Here is a 16,405-nt window from a genome sequence, read left to right as displayed (position 1 = left end):
ACGGCTATCAACACATTAAATGATCTATTGCGCAAATATTACATATAAAATCCAGTCTATTTAGATACGTGAAAAACTTGATATACTTTCTATCACGCTACATCTAATTAAACGTCGGCAAATGCACCGTCTTAATACACTGATTTACCTTCCATTAGACCGTGATATCCTTTTGATATAATTTTAAAACCAAGTGAATTCAATAAGAAACACGATTAACGGACGCTACGGTGAACATATGTTACATTACCTCTCTTCGATTTTCAATGTTGAAAACGAGACTGCAGCTCAGATGGAAATTATTTACCGTCAACTTAACATATTAGAAATGGCAGGGGCAAGCATAAGCTAGGTTTGAAGAAATAAATAAATAATAATTTCTTAATTCCCAATTTGTTTTATACTTTTTTTATTTTGAGTTATATTGATTTGTCACTTATTTAATCCTTTTTTTTTGCATTCGAGCTTATTTATTATACATACATATTATTATATTATATTATATATTTTGATGATACAAATTTACTACCAAAATGTACGTGGATTGAGAACCAAAACTTCTGATTTTTTTAGCAGGGTTGCTTGTGATAATTACGACATAGTCGTGATTACTGAGACATGGTGTGACAGCAGCGTCTTCGATTCTGAGTTGTTCGATGACAGATATGTAGTTTACAGACGCGATGGGGAGTCTAGCAATATTCATGGTAAGAGTGATGGGGGTGGGGTGGCTGTGGCTGTGTCCAAATGCTACATCTCCAGCCGGCTCAGAGAACTGGAATCGAACTGTGAAGACATCTGGCTACAAATCGAATGCTTTGATGAGAGAGGTCAGCAAATGCACTTCTACTTATGCTCAGTTTACCTCCGCTCACCCCTTAGGCAGGATGTTCTTGAGGACTTTTTGGGTAATTCTAATAGAGTCTTGGAACAAAATAAAATTGAAAACGTCATATTTGTCGGTGACTTTAATCTATCTTGCATAACCTGGAATGTAACTAATAACATGCAGTCTCTTAACTGTAAGTCTAGTAATCACCTATTGCCTAATATGCTTCTTGATTTTTGCTCGATGAATAAATTACAGCAATATAACTACACGCTCAACAGCGACGGCAAGGTCTTGGATTTAGTGCTCAGTAACAGAACCAATGTTATCAATTTATGTACAAGCAGCGATCCACTTTCGAAGGTTGACCGTTACCACCCACCTTTTGTTTTCAACATATCTGATAGCGGTAGGAAAAATTGTAACAATAATTTGATTCCGGACAACAATAACCGTCTCTATTTTTATAAAGCAGATTACGACAACGTCATCAGAGATTTAATAAACGTCGACTGGGACACAGAACTGGAAGTTTGTCCGTCTGTCGATGATATGCTTTTGGTATTCTATAAACATATTCGCATGGTTATCGAGAAACATGTGCCGAAGCGTTCACCAAGAAGCAAGAAGTACCCTCCGTGGTTTTCTTGCGACTTAATTAAACTTCTTAAGGAAAAACTGAAATATAGGAACAAGCTTAAGAAATTCAATAAAAACCCTTTGGATAAATTATCTTTCGAGTTGGCCAAAAAGCGAGCTCAACACCTTATGGTTACATGCTACAAAGACTACATTGCTCGTCTCGAATCAAGCTTACGATACAACCCCAAATTGTTTTGGTCTTTTATCAAGAACAAAAGAAGGAACGGTAGCCTCTTCCCTGCACGGATGACTCTGGAGGACAAGAGTGCCTCGAACGGCAATGATATTTGCAATCTCTTTGCCCATAGCTTCTGTTCTGTATACAATAGTAGTTCTTTACCCTCCTCGGCCCCTCACGTTGCAAAATTATTAAATAATTACTTGTCGGTTATCAAATTTGATGACGCACATGTACTTAAAGCTTTAAAAAAACTAGATCTGAATAAGGGAGCTGGTTCGGATGGCCTTCCTGCAGTATTTGTTTCTAGATGCGCTACAGTACTTGCTCACCCGTTGCGTCTTATATACAACAAATCGTTAATAACCGGTGTTTTCCCAAGCGATTGGAAGCTGGCGTTGATTGTTCCTTTGCATAAGGACGGCCCGAAGGATCTTATCAGGAACTACCGACCTATTTCAATTCTTGCTGTATTTGCAAAGATTTTTGAGCAACTTCTCCACCCGATTTTGGCTTGGCATTTCAAAAATCTAATCAGCCCTCATCAACACGGTTTCACAAAGTCTAGATCTACGTCAACAAACCTGACATCTTTCATTAACGAAATTGCCGTTGAGGTCGACAGGCGCTCGGCTGTTGATGCTGTGTACACCGATTTTAGCAAAGCGTTTGATCGCGTGAATCACAGGATCCTTTTGCAGAAGCTCTCTGATAACGGCATCGCTGAGCCATTGCTGAGCTGGTGTTCATCATATCTCTCGGCCCGGCAATCAATGGTCGTAGCATCGGGTTTTTTTTCTGACCCTTTCTCGACACCCTCTGGCGTGCCACAGGGATCCCATCTCGGTCCTCTATTTTTTAATATATTTATAAATGACATTGGTGATTGCTTTCACCACTGCAGACATTATCTGTTTGCGGATGATTTGAAGATTTTCAGGGTTGTAAATTGTGCGTCGGATGTGATATTCCTGCAGAACGACATTGACCGCCTGGTTTCATGGTGTTCACGCAACAATATGGACCTCAATCCGGCCAAATGCTATACAATTCATTTTTCCAGAAGAAAAACTAGAACTTACTACAACTACACTATAAACCACAGCATCATAAAAGAGGTCGATAGTATTAGGGATCTCGGCGTAGAAGTCGACAGAGAATTAAGATTTCACGTCCATATTGAGAAGATCTGCTCGAAGGCTTTCAAGTCCCTCGGCTTTGTTTTGCGGAACAGCAGGGACTTTACTAGACCGGAAACAAAAATATTGCTATACAACTCTTACGTTCGTAGCACCCTGGAGTACTGCAGTGTCACTTGGAACCCTTTTTACGACGTGTACAAAAAGAAGTTAGAGAGGGTCCAGAAGCGTTTTCTGTGGCACCTTGCTTTCTCCTGCAATGTTGCTAGAACCATTCAGAGTTACCCGGCGAGGTTAAAGTATTTCCACATGAGCTCTCTTTCGGAGCGGAGACGCACTCTCGATCTATTGTTCCTGCATAAACTTGTTAACGGAGAATACGATACCCCTGATCTCTTATCTCTTCTGAACTTTAACGTGCCGCTAACGTCGACAAGGGCTTCGAAGTTGATGGTGTTCAGGGTTCCCAGATTCTACACCAACCTAGGTAAGAACGCGCCTCTCAGCAGACTAGTTGGGGAATTAAATAATTTACATAACAAGTATTCTCTGGACGTTTTTGCTGGCACTGTTGACAGTTTTAGACGAGAAGTCTACAGCCTTGCTCAATGAGTTTTTTTTCAATTAAGTAATAGTATATTTGGTAGTGAATGTGTAATAATGTAGGGTCTTCATGTAATGTTATATATAGTTTTTCTTTGTTTTTTATATAATGAACCGCTTTTTTTATGCATGCAGTCGGTACCTGTAATTGTGTTAGCATTTAGTGTGAAATCAATGTATATGATACCTGTAATGTCCTGTGCTGATGTATAACATGTTGGTACCCAATAAATAAAATAAAAATAAAATAAATAAAATAAATTCTCTTTCATTATATTGCATTGATAAAAAGACCTAAGATGACAATGAGACAAGATATAAATTTAATTCAACGGATTCATGGGGCAAGCGAGCTAAATGAGCTGAATCACGTCTGTATGTGCAAGTAAAAAAGCCATATACAAAGTCTCGAATGACATCAAAAATGCGTGTAAAAAAAAGTATATAAAGCCTATTACACATTCAGTGCGCGCGTTTCACCAGCGGAAGGCGCACGTAGCGGAAACGTCAGGACGGACCCCGTTTTCGAATACAGAGTGTTCGGCTGGGACGCTTCGTCTAGCGTTTTTTTTTTATAAGTTCGTTCTTTAATGAATATGTTCTCGTCTTTATTGATGGTTTCCTTTCGACGAAATGTGTTATGAATTTTTATTTGACCTAATTTTAAAGTAGCAAAATGACGGAGAAGCTTGCCTACTCTGTGGACAAACTTTTTATTTTCGTATTTATTCTTGAAGCTCTCAGCAGAATGTCTCTGAAAGACTGTGCTCTTAGGACTTACTGCTTTCAATACATCGATAACATTAATTTAAAGTAACTATTTTGATCTATTATAAAATGATTAGCCAAAAAACGCCATCTAATCAACATAGACATGACATATGGTCAACAGACCCCTTCATTTCCGAAAAAAAACCAATTGAACATGTTCCTGCATTTCACAGGCAAATAAATTAATAAATATTTACTAACAATCACGCCACATTAACTGGTCCCGTGATAAGTTCGTAAAGAACTTGTGTTACAGGTACCAGATAACGGAAATAAATGTAAGATTTTTATTATACATATACATATATTTAATATACATCCATAACCCTGGAAAAGACATTTATATTTATCATACAAATATCTTTCCTTGGCGGGATTCGAACCCGCGACCCCCTTGTGTAGTGACCATGTCACTTACCACTACACCAGACGGCCGTTGAATGGATATTCTATTCATAAATCGTAGTACCCACCCAATTCCCGCCACCAAACTTACTTGCTCTCTTTTACCAGCTCGTTCTACTTACATTAAGATGAGGAAAGAAACAAGCGACGGTGCAATATGTCACTTGCTCTAAAGAAAGCGTTTCTCGGTATCCATCTCCATTCCATTCTCGGTATCTATCTGTACGGGTTTGTCCACACAACCCTCTGTTGTGATAATGATAGCAACTCCGATACTGATTAATTGTTTATTGATATGCTTACACTTATTGGTGACTGTTTATATGATAAAAATGACATTATGAGAGTACGCGACACCTTGTTGATGGCGATACACGAACTAACTCGAAAATGAATGACTTTGATGTAAAATGCATCGGTATGCAATATGTGATGTGCGCGTTGGCTCGTACGCCATCACCCCTTGTTCTTTTCTTCCGTGAAGCAAACATCCGTCATGGCTAAGCACCCGTTTCTCTAAATTAACTTCTATTATTATCGTACGGTTCTCTGTCGTGACATCAAGATCGAAATCAGATCAAAACAGATCTAACGCGACTTACGACACCTCGCCAGGTCTCTGTCCACGAGGAAATAATTTAGACGAATAAAATAGAAGTCACTTTGAATTAAATAATCCGTTGTCTTATTATAAGCTAACATGACAATGTGTATTTTTTCTGTCCTACCTATGTTGATAGCCTTGAGAGGCTATATCAGCTTCGCCGTAATGTGTAGATGAGCTCACGGGACTCAAACCGGAAGGTTGCTAACACTGGCCCTAGCAAGAGCAGTGCTTTGCAGAATCTACCACCGGATCGGAAACGCAACCCATTGAGAAGATCCGGCGAGAAAATCAGTGGGCTGTGTCTGTGGGTTAAAAATGTATAGATGAGCGTAAGACCCTTGTTCGGAGACTATTTGATTTAAACAACAATGTGGATGTCGCTGTGATGATAAACCTAAGAACATAAAACTGAAGTTTCAATTACAGAGCAGAAATAGATAAGTTGAACTACCGCGCGTAGTTCGTTTCCAAATGATTCTTGTCCACCTGATGGTTGTCTGGAAGAGATCGCTCTTAGCGATAAGACCGCCAATTGTACTTTTTTGTGTTTAATGTATCGCACTGATTATTTGTTTTTTGGTGTACAATAAAGAATACTCTCTCTCTCTCTCTCTCTCTCTCTCTCTCTCTCTCTCTCTCTCTCTCTCTCTCTCTCTCTCTCTCTCTCTCTCTCTCTCTCTCTCTCTCTCTCTCTCTCTCATCTATGTCGCAGTCTACCCATTATTAACTTGCATCACAGCCTACCAAATACCAAATTCAATTTTAAAAGCAGATTTTGTTTGAAAAACTTTCTCCGTTGAACCGGCGCCACCAAATGTGCTGTATACAAAGTACAGCTTCCGGCATACTAATAAAATTACAAAAGAAGGATTTTTTAAGAGGAAAGAAACTTTAAGAGGAAATTGAACATCCTGTTATAAAGCAAAGCGGTGATAAAAAGCTCTACTCAATATCACGAAGTCTCAAGTTCGAGTCCGATGTTCAAGTTCCAGAAATAGGTTGGAGGATGGTACTCACTCGTGCAGCCTTAAAATACTCCATATTACCAATAATAACAATAATAGAATCATGCTAGTAGTTCAGAAAGGCAAAGCTTTCTTCCTCAGAACTCGCAGATTTGTAACTGAAAATTTAACAGTATGTAACGCTGTACGTAGTGCAAAATGTATTCATGGTATGATTATAATAATTTACTTCAAAAGCTTTATCCCGGTGTTCCCAATATATTCCCGACTGTTCGTTCTTGAGTAATCTAAGTTGTCATTCTGACTACAGTGTCTCGTGGTCCGTGATTGATTTCTCGTTAATTTTAATGTCTTCTTTAAGTATATTTGCTATCTCTGTATTCTGTGTATTCTAGTTTCATGCAAGTACTTCGATAGTGTAGATGTTGATACACTTACTTATAAAAAACTAGCGACCCGCCCTCGCTTCGCTTCGGAAACATTAAAACACACATGAAAACAAAAAAATAAAATAAAAAATAAAATAAAAAAAGTAGCCTATGTTCATCAGGGACAATGTCGGCTTCTAATGGAAAAAGAATTTTTCAAATCGGTCCAGTAGTTTCGGAGCCTATTCGAAACAAACAAACAAACAAATCTTTCCTCTTTATAATATTAGTATAGATGTTGAGATATTAAAAGTTTAAAATATTTACTTCTAAAAAATATTACAGAGCCCGTGAGCGATCCCGAAGCGCAAACTTTTTAAGTGACCTCAATTGTGTGAAGGTTGTCTATATCTGACTTAGGAAACCAGCTGGTACCAATAAGACCGCGACCATGTGGGTCATTAAATAAAATTCAGCTACCGGTCATTTTTTATTGATGTTAAAGTCATGATCAAAACGTTCCGAGTGATTTTTTTCCCTTTTATTTACACTCAGCTTGGGCACTTCCTTGATTCAGTTTTTTCGCTTCGTAAAGTTGTAATTGAATAGCAAGGTTATAAATTAGGTTACTTAATGTTCGCGGTCACTTTGATGCCTTTAAAATTTTAATATTGTTAGCTTTTATGAGATGAGCGTATTACAACATTAAACATTTTTCGTCTAGCTTACGATCAACAGACGAGCTGTCGACTCATCTAACATTAGTATAAAAGAAGGAAAAGTGTACCTCGACAAGTGAAATTGTCACCATTTTAAGTTTTTTAGAGTTTGATTTTTCTAACAATATGTTATTTTTTATCGTTGAAATTGATCATGAAAACGAATTAAATACATATTTTATCAGAAGAAGTACCGACCACCGACCTATGGAACTTGAACCCAGATGTGTTGTATTGCTGGGCATCAGTACACCGGATTCCGTATAGTCTACGTCACGACGACTTTACAAACTAGTTTAAATTTAAACATATTTTAAACTACATCGAAACCCCAAATCACCCATCAAGTTTATTCCGTATCAGTTTTTATTTTATTTCTTAAGGTCACCGCATAACCTATTTTGCCTTAAGAACTGACATCATCAAATCAAATTTAAAATTACATTCAAAACTTAAGAGGCCATCATCACGACTACCAGAAACAAAATGAGCCAATTGAAAAACGAAAAAAAAAGTAATGCAATTAGTTTTTTGTCCGATGCATTCGGGTTTCAAAGAAAAAATCGATTCACTGAGACTCGTGCCAAATGTAAAATGAATTTAGGTGCATTCGGGCAAAAAATGCTTGATGAAGGTCCTTCTTGAGATTAAGACGGCGGATAATTGTTAATTTAGAATTTTTCGTGTTTACTCACCTATCGAAATGTGGTTTCGATCGAATACTTTGCTGCTGGAGTAGCTAGCAAACATTGGTTAATACCTATACAAGTGTAGTGTTCGCTCATGTGATATGTGAAGAATGTAGATCTTCACGACGACCTAAATCTAGTACCGATACGTATCTTAAGGAAGCGTCAGAACGCTACTTTGACAAAAGCGGCGCGACACGAAAACCCTGATATAGCCTATTAGGCTACCAACGAATAGGCAGTTTAAAAAAAAGGTGATACCACTGGCCGACCGAATTTTATCTCAACATGATGGACCACTATTAATTTACAATATTTAGGGTTTTGGTAGCTGCTTAATATTAGGTGAGCTTTGAACAAAAAATTACAATTTTTTTTTACTTGTATAAACCACGTGACGTCACTTCACCCAGTTCCATTATTACAATTAAGTCGTAAAAATACGAGATCCTACGCATTGTTCACACGATATGAATTGAGTCTTTATAGCTACTTTCCTTGCAGCTACCAATTTATTTGGGCCCTTTGCACTCGCCCTGTTTCTAAAATAAAATTACCACCACGAAAGTATGGAAGGTCTATCTAAGTTGGTGTGTAATGCAGTGCTAATAGACAGAGCCGGGATGCACCACAGATTAATGTGTTTAACACCATTCATTTTCCCGTGTGAAGTGCCTGTAATATGAGGTTATCGTATTTTGGAGAATGTCTTTGGTTCCAGGAATGTTATTTTTATTGACATTAAAGAGATATAGCACATTGCAGTCAGTTAAATTGTTATTCTTGTTCTGCGAACCTAATACCCAATGGAACGCAATAGCCACGACACTGCCCACGGAGTTTGCCATGGATTGGCGTATAAAAGGCCAAGAGAGAGAGGGAATTGAATAACTGAATTTCTCGCCGGATCCTCTCAGTGGGTCGTGTTTCCGATCCGAAGCACTGCTCTTTCTAGAGCCAGTGTTAGCAACACTCCGGTTTGAGCTCTGTTTGAGCTCACCTAAATGTTAGGGCGAAGCTGAAATAGCCTCTCAACGCTGTCAGCATAGGTAGAGAAAAAAGGCATTGAATAAAAAAATCAAAGATAAATTAGGACAAGCTAAGTTAGAAAATAGACGTGTACTAAAGACGAGTAGGTAATAAGAGTGTCATTGTGATAACTCTTACAAGTCAGACTCAAATACCCGTCTCTTCTAACTAACATGGCCAGACTATCATCGTGTCATAAGTACAATATTTAATATCACAGTAGCACTAACATAATTTTAGATAAGTTTCTTTTTTTTGTTGCGTCAATCAGATGCATAGCTCGTCAGGATTAAAAGGTCACCTCAACTTTTAATGTTCCATTTAATTAACGTCTCATCAGAACGATTTGCCGCAAAAAAATAACATTAAAAATACGAAACGATTTAATAGAATCTGTTTATTTGCGTTCAACTCTAGCATCAAGCTGTGAATCGTGCTCGCAGTTGTCCGATTTTCTCCTCTGAATGTCAGCAGCATCTTCAACATAATGTTATAGGGATACCTCTTGATCCAAAAAAAATAAAAAAAATGCGCTAATTTCGTTGTAATGTCTGTTGTAGGATAATTCAAAACATAAGGTCGCCTGCTCATTTTAGTAATTAAAGCTTTGTGGCTGTTTCTGTCTTTTTTTTATTTTTTTTTATTGCCTTTGTAGGCAGACGGGCATACGGCCCACCTGATGGTGAGTGGTTACCGTCGCCCATGGACTTCAGCAATGCCAGGGGCAGAGCCAAGCCGCTGCCTACCGCTTAATACTCTCCATAAGCCTCGTTTGAAGAAGGACATGTTATAGCGCTCGGGAAACACCGTGGAGGGGAGCTCATTCCATAGCCGGACGGTACGTGGCATAAAAGATCTCTGGAAACGCACTGTGGATGACCGCAGTGGCTCCAGGTAGTATGGATGAACTCTACTCCGGTGGCGGGCGGTGCGATGGTAAAAACGAGATGCTGGTATCATCTCGAACAATTCCTCAGAGCACTCCCCATGGAACATACGGTACAAAATACAGAGGGAACCGAAGTCCCTCCGCAGACCCAGAGGCTCCAAACGATCCGAGAGAATGGGATTATCGACAATCCGAACGGCCCTCCTCTGTATGGAGTCAAATGGAAGAAGCTGGTATTTGGGAGCCCCGGCCCAGAGATGGGAGCAGTACTCCACACGAGGCCGGACTTGTGCTTTATAAAGCAAAAGTCTTGTCTTTATCAATTGTGCGACAGTAAATTTCCTACCGCGGTTTTTATTGATTGCGAAATTGTCACGTGTTCCAGGCACAAGAGCTTTTTTCCTACCTATTGGCTGGTAGCCTTGGAGGATATTTCAGCTACGCCCCGCTGGGTAGGTGAGCTCACGGGCTCAACCTGAAAGGAATTGCTAACACTAGCCCTAGCAAGAGCAGTGCTTCGCAGAATCTACCATCTGCTTCGCAGAATCTACCACCGGATCGGAATCGTCACCCATTGAGAAGCACAAGAGCAGTGTAGCCGTTTTGCAATACAATTGAACGTCATGTCTGTTATGTATAGATATTAAGTCACATTATAAAAGGGCAGGTAGTTGCAAAAATAAATCAGTCTGCTTTGGAATTCCGACTTTCATTTGTAATACACAACAACTGGCGACGAGGATAATCATTTAAAAACATTTTCGACGCGTGTTTTCTCTTAAATTGTAATAATGCCGATTGGGAAAGTTGAAAGTTTTGATATGGGATCTCAAAATTGGGACACATACATTCGTCGTGTAAAACAATTCATGGAACTCAACGACATTGAACAGAGACTTCACGTTGCAACGCTCGTAACCTTAGTTGGGTCTGAGTGCTATGACTTAATGTGTGACTTGTGTGCTCCGGACTTACCAGAAGAAAAGGATTTCGACATACTCGTAAAATTAGTCAAAGATCATCTAGAACCTGAAAGATCGGAAATAGCAGAACGTCATATCTTCAGGCAAAGAAAGCAGCAAAATAACGAAAGCATTCGTTCCTACCTACAAAGTTTGAAACATTTGGCTAAAACTTGCAATTTCGGCATCACATTAGAAATTAATCTACGCGATCAATTCGTATCAGGATTATATAGTGAGGAGATGCGATCAAGGCTGTTTGCTGAAAAAGATATAGATTACAAGCGCGCTGTTGAGTTGGCATCAGCACTGGAAGCAGCGGATCGACATGCGATGGCGGCTGGGGGCACTGGGGGCAGCTCACAGGCTGCGTCCGAGAGCGAAGGCATGCATCGGGTCGGCGGAGCGCGCGCGGAGGCTCGCTGCGCCTGCAGACGCTGCGGCAAGCTGGGCCATGCGGAGGGTCGGTGTCGGTACAAGCACTACACCTGTGACTCATGTGGCGAGAAGGGACACCTAAAATCAATGTGTCGGAACCGTAAAGGTAACCAAAAGATTGAAAAAAACCGAGGTCAGTACTATTTAAACCATAGTGACTGTGATTCTAGTGATAATAGTTTTTATAACTTAAAGGACCTGATCAGTAGCGAGGGTGAAGGACCATATTACGTGAAAATTTTTGTTCAAAATGTTCCATGTAAATTTGAGATTGATACGGGTTGTAAAATTTCGGCCATATCTAAAGCTTTTTATGAAAAGCATTTTATGTGTATTCCTATACAAAGCGAAATCTTGAATTTTAGTTCATATACAGGCGATGTAATTGAGACTATCGGTTATATAATGGTAGACGTATCTTGTGGTCGTGAGTCCGCCAAATTAAAACTATATGTAATTAAAAACGGCGGCCCGCCACTGCTAGGCCGAATTTGGATTAAAATATTAAAATTAAGTTTTCTAAAATGTCATTCGATTTCTGAGACGACCTCGACGGTGGAGGCTTTACGAAACGAATTTCCAGAAGTGTTTGCTGGAGGTTTAGGAAAATGTAAATCACGCATAAAATTACATCTAAAAGAAAAGACGCCAATATTTGTAAAGGCGCGGGCGCTGCCACTGGCGTTGCGCGAGCGCGTTGAGCGAGAACTTGATCGTTTACAAAGTGAGGGAGTTATTTACAAAGTAGATAGGTCTGATTACGGCACGCCTATCGTACCAGTCGTTAAGGCAAATGGCGATATTCGTATTTGCGGCGACTATAAAATCACAATAAATCCACGTCTGAAGGATTATCACTATCCTTTGCCGCACATTAAAGATTTGTTTGCCACTTTAGGTGGTGGTGAATATTACACAAAATTGGATTTATCTAATGCATTCCAGCAATGCCTCTTAGACGAAGAATCCCAGCCGATGACAGCGATCACGACACACATTGGTACTTTTGTCTATAAGCGCGTTCCGTTTGGAATTAAATGCATTCCGGAAAACTTTCAGAAGATTATGGAAGAGATTCTAAGTGGTCTGCCGTCAACCGTTATTTTTGCGGACGATATATGTGTAACCGGAAAAAACAGGTTTGAACATTTATCAAATCTACGAGCAGTGTTGAGGAGACTCAAAGAAAACGGAATAAGAATTAATTATGACAAATGTAAATTCTTTCAAAGTTCTGTTACGTATTTAGGCTATAAAATAGACAAACAGGGCTTACACACTGACAAAAAGAAAGTTGATGCCATAGTGGCCGCCCCCGCACCTACGAATTTAACTCAATTGAGAAGTTTTATGGGTCTTGTTAATTTTTATTCGAACTTTGTTGTTAATATGAGTGATATTTTGAAACCTTTATATAATTTGTTAAAAAAAAATGTAGAATGGTGTTGGACAGATAAATGTCAACAAGCATTTATACGAATTAAAAAAGTGTTAAGCAGCTCTCCGGTACTGGCACATTATAACCCAAATTCGCCATTAGTGCTGTCCGTTGACAGCAGCCAGTACGGACTGGGCGCCGTCCTCACTCAGAAGCACATCGACGGCACTGAGCGGCTCGTCAGCTGTGCCTCACGGACTCTCGCGCCAGCCGAACTTAACTATTCTCAGCTGGACAAAGAAGCTTTGGCTATAATGTTTGGGGTTACTAAACACCATCAGTATTTGTACGGGAGACGTTTTGTTTTACGAAGTGATCATAAGGCTTTGAGTTATATTCTTGGAAAGAATAAAGGTATACCTCTAACCGCCGCGAGTCGTCTGCAACGATTTGCTGTAAAGCTAGCTGCGTATGATTTTGAGATCGAATTTATTAGTTCTACAGATAATTGCCAGGCTGACGCGCTATCACGACTTCCACTGGATACTAATTTTAAGAATAATATTAAGGAGTATAATTACCTAAACTTCGTTCAAGAAAGCTTTCCACTCAGTTTTAAAGAAATTAAAAAGGAAGTTACGAAAGATCCTTTACTAAACAAAATTTACGATTACGTCATGTTTGGCTGGCCCTCTGTCAGTAAAGAACAAGCAGAAAAACCCTATTTTAACAGAAGAGAATCCATACATATTGATCACGGTTGTCTTGTATGGGGTTACAGAATAATAATTCCAACTTCATTGCGAGAGACTGTGTTACAGGAGTTACATGAGGGACATCCGGGTATTGTTAAGATGAAACAATTAAGCCGGAACTACGTATGGTGGGAGACAGTCGATGCGGACATTGAACGTGTATGTGCTCAGTGCCAGGCCTGTCGATCTCAGCGCGCTGCACCACCATCGGTGCCGCTGCACTCGTGGCCATGGCCGGAAGAGCCGTGAGCGCGCCTTAATCTTGATTTCTTGGGACCGTTTAATAACAAATATTACTTAATTATAGTGGACGCTCATTCAAAATGGATCGAGGTGGAAAAATTGAGCTGTACATCAGCCACGGCAGTAATCGCATGTCTCAGACGATTGTTTGCTCGATTTGGCTTAGCAAAAAAGGTAGTAACTGATAACGGACCACCTTTCTCGTCGATCGAATTTAGAACATATTTAAGTAAAAACGGTATAAAACATTTACCGGTGGCTCCGTATCATCCATCTAGCAATGGTGCAGCGGAAAACGCCGTAAAAACCATAAAAAGAGTGTTGAAAAAGGCTTTAATTGAAAAGGAAGACGACAATACCGCCTTGACAAAATTTCTCTTTATGTACAGAAATTCTGAGCACAGCACTACAGGGCGCGAACCAGCAGTTGCTTTGTTCGGACGTCGCCTGCGTGGAAGACTGGATCTGTTGCGTCCAAATACTAGCTCCATAGTACGAGAAGCACAGCTGGCAAGCGAAAGCTATAATGCAGGCACAGCCGGATATAGGGAGGCGGCAGAAGGAGACTCGGTCCTATTGCAAGATTTCACACAGGGAAAAAAGAAATGGACCACAGGAACAATAAAAAACCGCTCAGGTCCGGTGACATACAGGGTAACAGCAGATGACGGGCGGGTACACAAACGTCACATCGACCAGATTTTAATAAGTAATAATAGTCGAAAATCACGTTATTCTTTGTCCAAATTAAACACTGATTTCGAGACAAAATCAGTAAATGATAGTGTGGGTGAAGTTCGGGAAAGTCCGTGTATGACCGGAGAAAAGGAGCTCAACTCCAGCTATGACACGGGACCGGAAAGTCCACAACCTGTGACTCCTAGTCACTCGCCGGCGCCGAATGTCTTGCAACCATCGCGTCAGCGCCGTAAAGCTGCTTTAACGTGTATTCAGAGAATTAAGGACCAAAATTACTAAATATATTTACATATGTGTGTATAAGATTATATACTTTATTTATGACAGGTATACTAGTAATCTAAATGTCGAGAATAAGAACAACATGAAAATTGTGTTTAGAGCCTTATAGGGTTATTGTTCGCATATTATTTGGTTAGGAAATAGCGGTATAAACATCATTTGTGTATATGTATTTTTATGTTAGTTATAATCATACGATATTTGTTTCCTGTGAACACTCACTTTTGAAATTGCCTGTTTTTACTGTCATGTGTAAGCAATATCATGTAACGCGTTGTTTCAACCATGTTCTCTCATTTATTCAGCATTCGGGAATTTGTATTCCATTAATTTAAGAGGAGGACAATGTTATGTATAGATATTAAGTCACATTATAAAAGGGCAGGTAGTTGCAAAAATAAATCAGTCTGCTTTGGAATTCCGACTTTCATTTGTAATACACAACAATGTCTTAAGATGTGCGGAAATATTCAGTTTATATATATCGTGCAAAATTTTATAAAAATGTCGATAACGATCATTTAAGATGTGGCAGTTTAAGGCATCACCAGAGTCAAGACTAGCTCAATTATACGATCTAAACTTTTGAATTCTGAAAAAGGTATTTTCTCTTTAAATGGAGACTCTGTTTGGTGGATCTATTATTATAATTGCGGTTATTCCAAATATCTCATGTATCACACAAACTCGATTTTCAGTATTTCTTATTCTTCTTAAACCCTACATAAAAGGTCGTTCAAACAGCTAGTGGTTTCATTAATATAGACGATTTTTATAAATGACCAATATAATCAATACCCGGCATCTCGCGCTCAAAGATGTTAAACTTAAATAAGCATTTTGAAAATGAGGCATTACATAAAAATCTCCGGGCGGTCAATAACCTCTTATAAGCTACATAGTAAAGTAACAATTTAGCGACAATACTAGAGAAACCGCGTAACCGTTGTAAACCACCGCGTTGCCTCGCCTATATCATTAGTGACAGTAAAGGAGGACCTCTTCACGACAAATGTTTAAAATAGATTACATTTTTACACTTCCGCGGTTTAAGCGACTGCACCACAATGAGATTAGTTTTATAGTCAGATTTCTATTCTTTCATCCTGGAATACTAATATTAAAAGCTTTTTATTGTTACAAGCAAACGTGAAGCTAAGCAGGAGCTTTCGTTGTAAAATGAAGAATCGCCTCAGATGCTCTGGGAGTTTAACTAGAAAAAATACCAGACTAAAATTTATAAAAAACAACAACAGCCTTTATTAATCAAAATCAACATTCTCATAGGCTCTTCATTTTAAAAAGTAGCAAATACTAAATAGAGCGCTATTTGGTTTAGGAGCCATAGACGTGAATAAGATTTTTTTTTATTGCTTAGATAGGTGGACGAGCTCACAGCCCTCCGGTGTTAAATGGTTACTGGAGCCCATAGACATCTACAACGTAAATGCGCCACTCACCTTGAGATATAGGTCTCAGTATAGTTACAACGGCTGCCCCACCCTTCATACGGAAACGCATTACTGCTTCACAGCAGAAATAAGCAGGGTGGTGGTACCTACCCGTGCGCACTCACAAGACATCCTCCAACAGTAATTACGCAAATTATAATTATGCGGGTTTGGTTTTTATTACACGATGTTATTCCTTCACTGTGGAATCGTGGACATTTGATAAGTACATATTTCATTAGAGAAATTGGTACCTGCCAGCGGGATTCAAACACCGGTGCATCGCAAGATACAAATACACCGGATGTCTCATCCTTTAGGCCACGACGACTTCTTTGCAATGGCCAGCTGGCCCTTTGTGGTC

At 39.4% G+C, this 16,405-nt stretch overlaps 1 long non-coding RNA gene across 1 annotated transcript in view; it reads left to right on the top strand.

Moving 5' to 3' along the window:
- The window catches only part of LOC101737996 (uncharacterized protein K02A2.6), a 38,786-nt gene extending 23,778 nt beyond the window's left edge, over positions 1 to 15,008 (top strand). Inside the window, exon 3 of the long non-coding RNA XR_009974377.1 lies at positions 10,219 to 15,008. This is a non-coding gene — a long non-coding RNA (uncharacterized protein K02A2.6). The remainder of the gene's footprint in view (positions 1 to 10,218) is intronic.
- The last annotated feature ends 1,397 nt before the right edge of the window (positions 15,009 to 16,405 follow it).

Source organism: Bombyx mori, chromosome 11 (assembly GCF_030269925.1).
Source record: "Bombyx mori chromosome 11, ASM3026992v2".
NCBI classification, from domain to species: Eukaryota; Metazoa; Arthropoda; class Insecta; order Lepidoptera; family Bombycidae; genus Bombyx; species Bombyx mori.
This window is presented reverse-complemented; position numbering and strand designations above follow the sequence as displayed.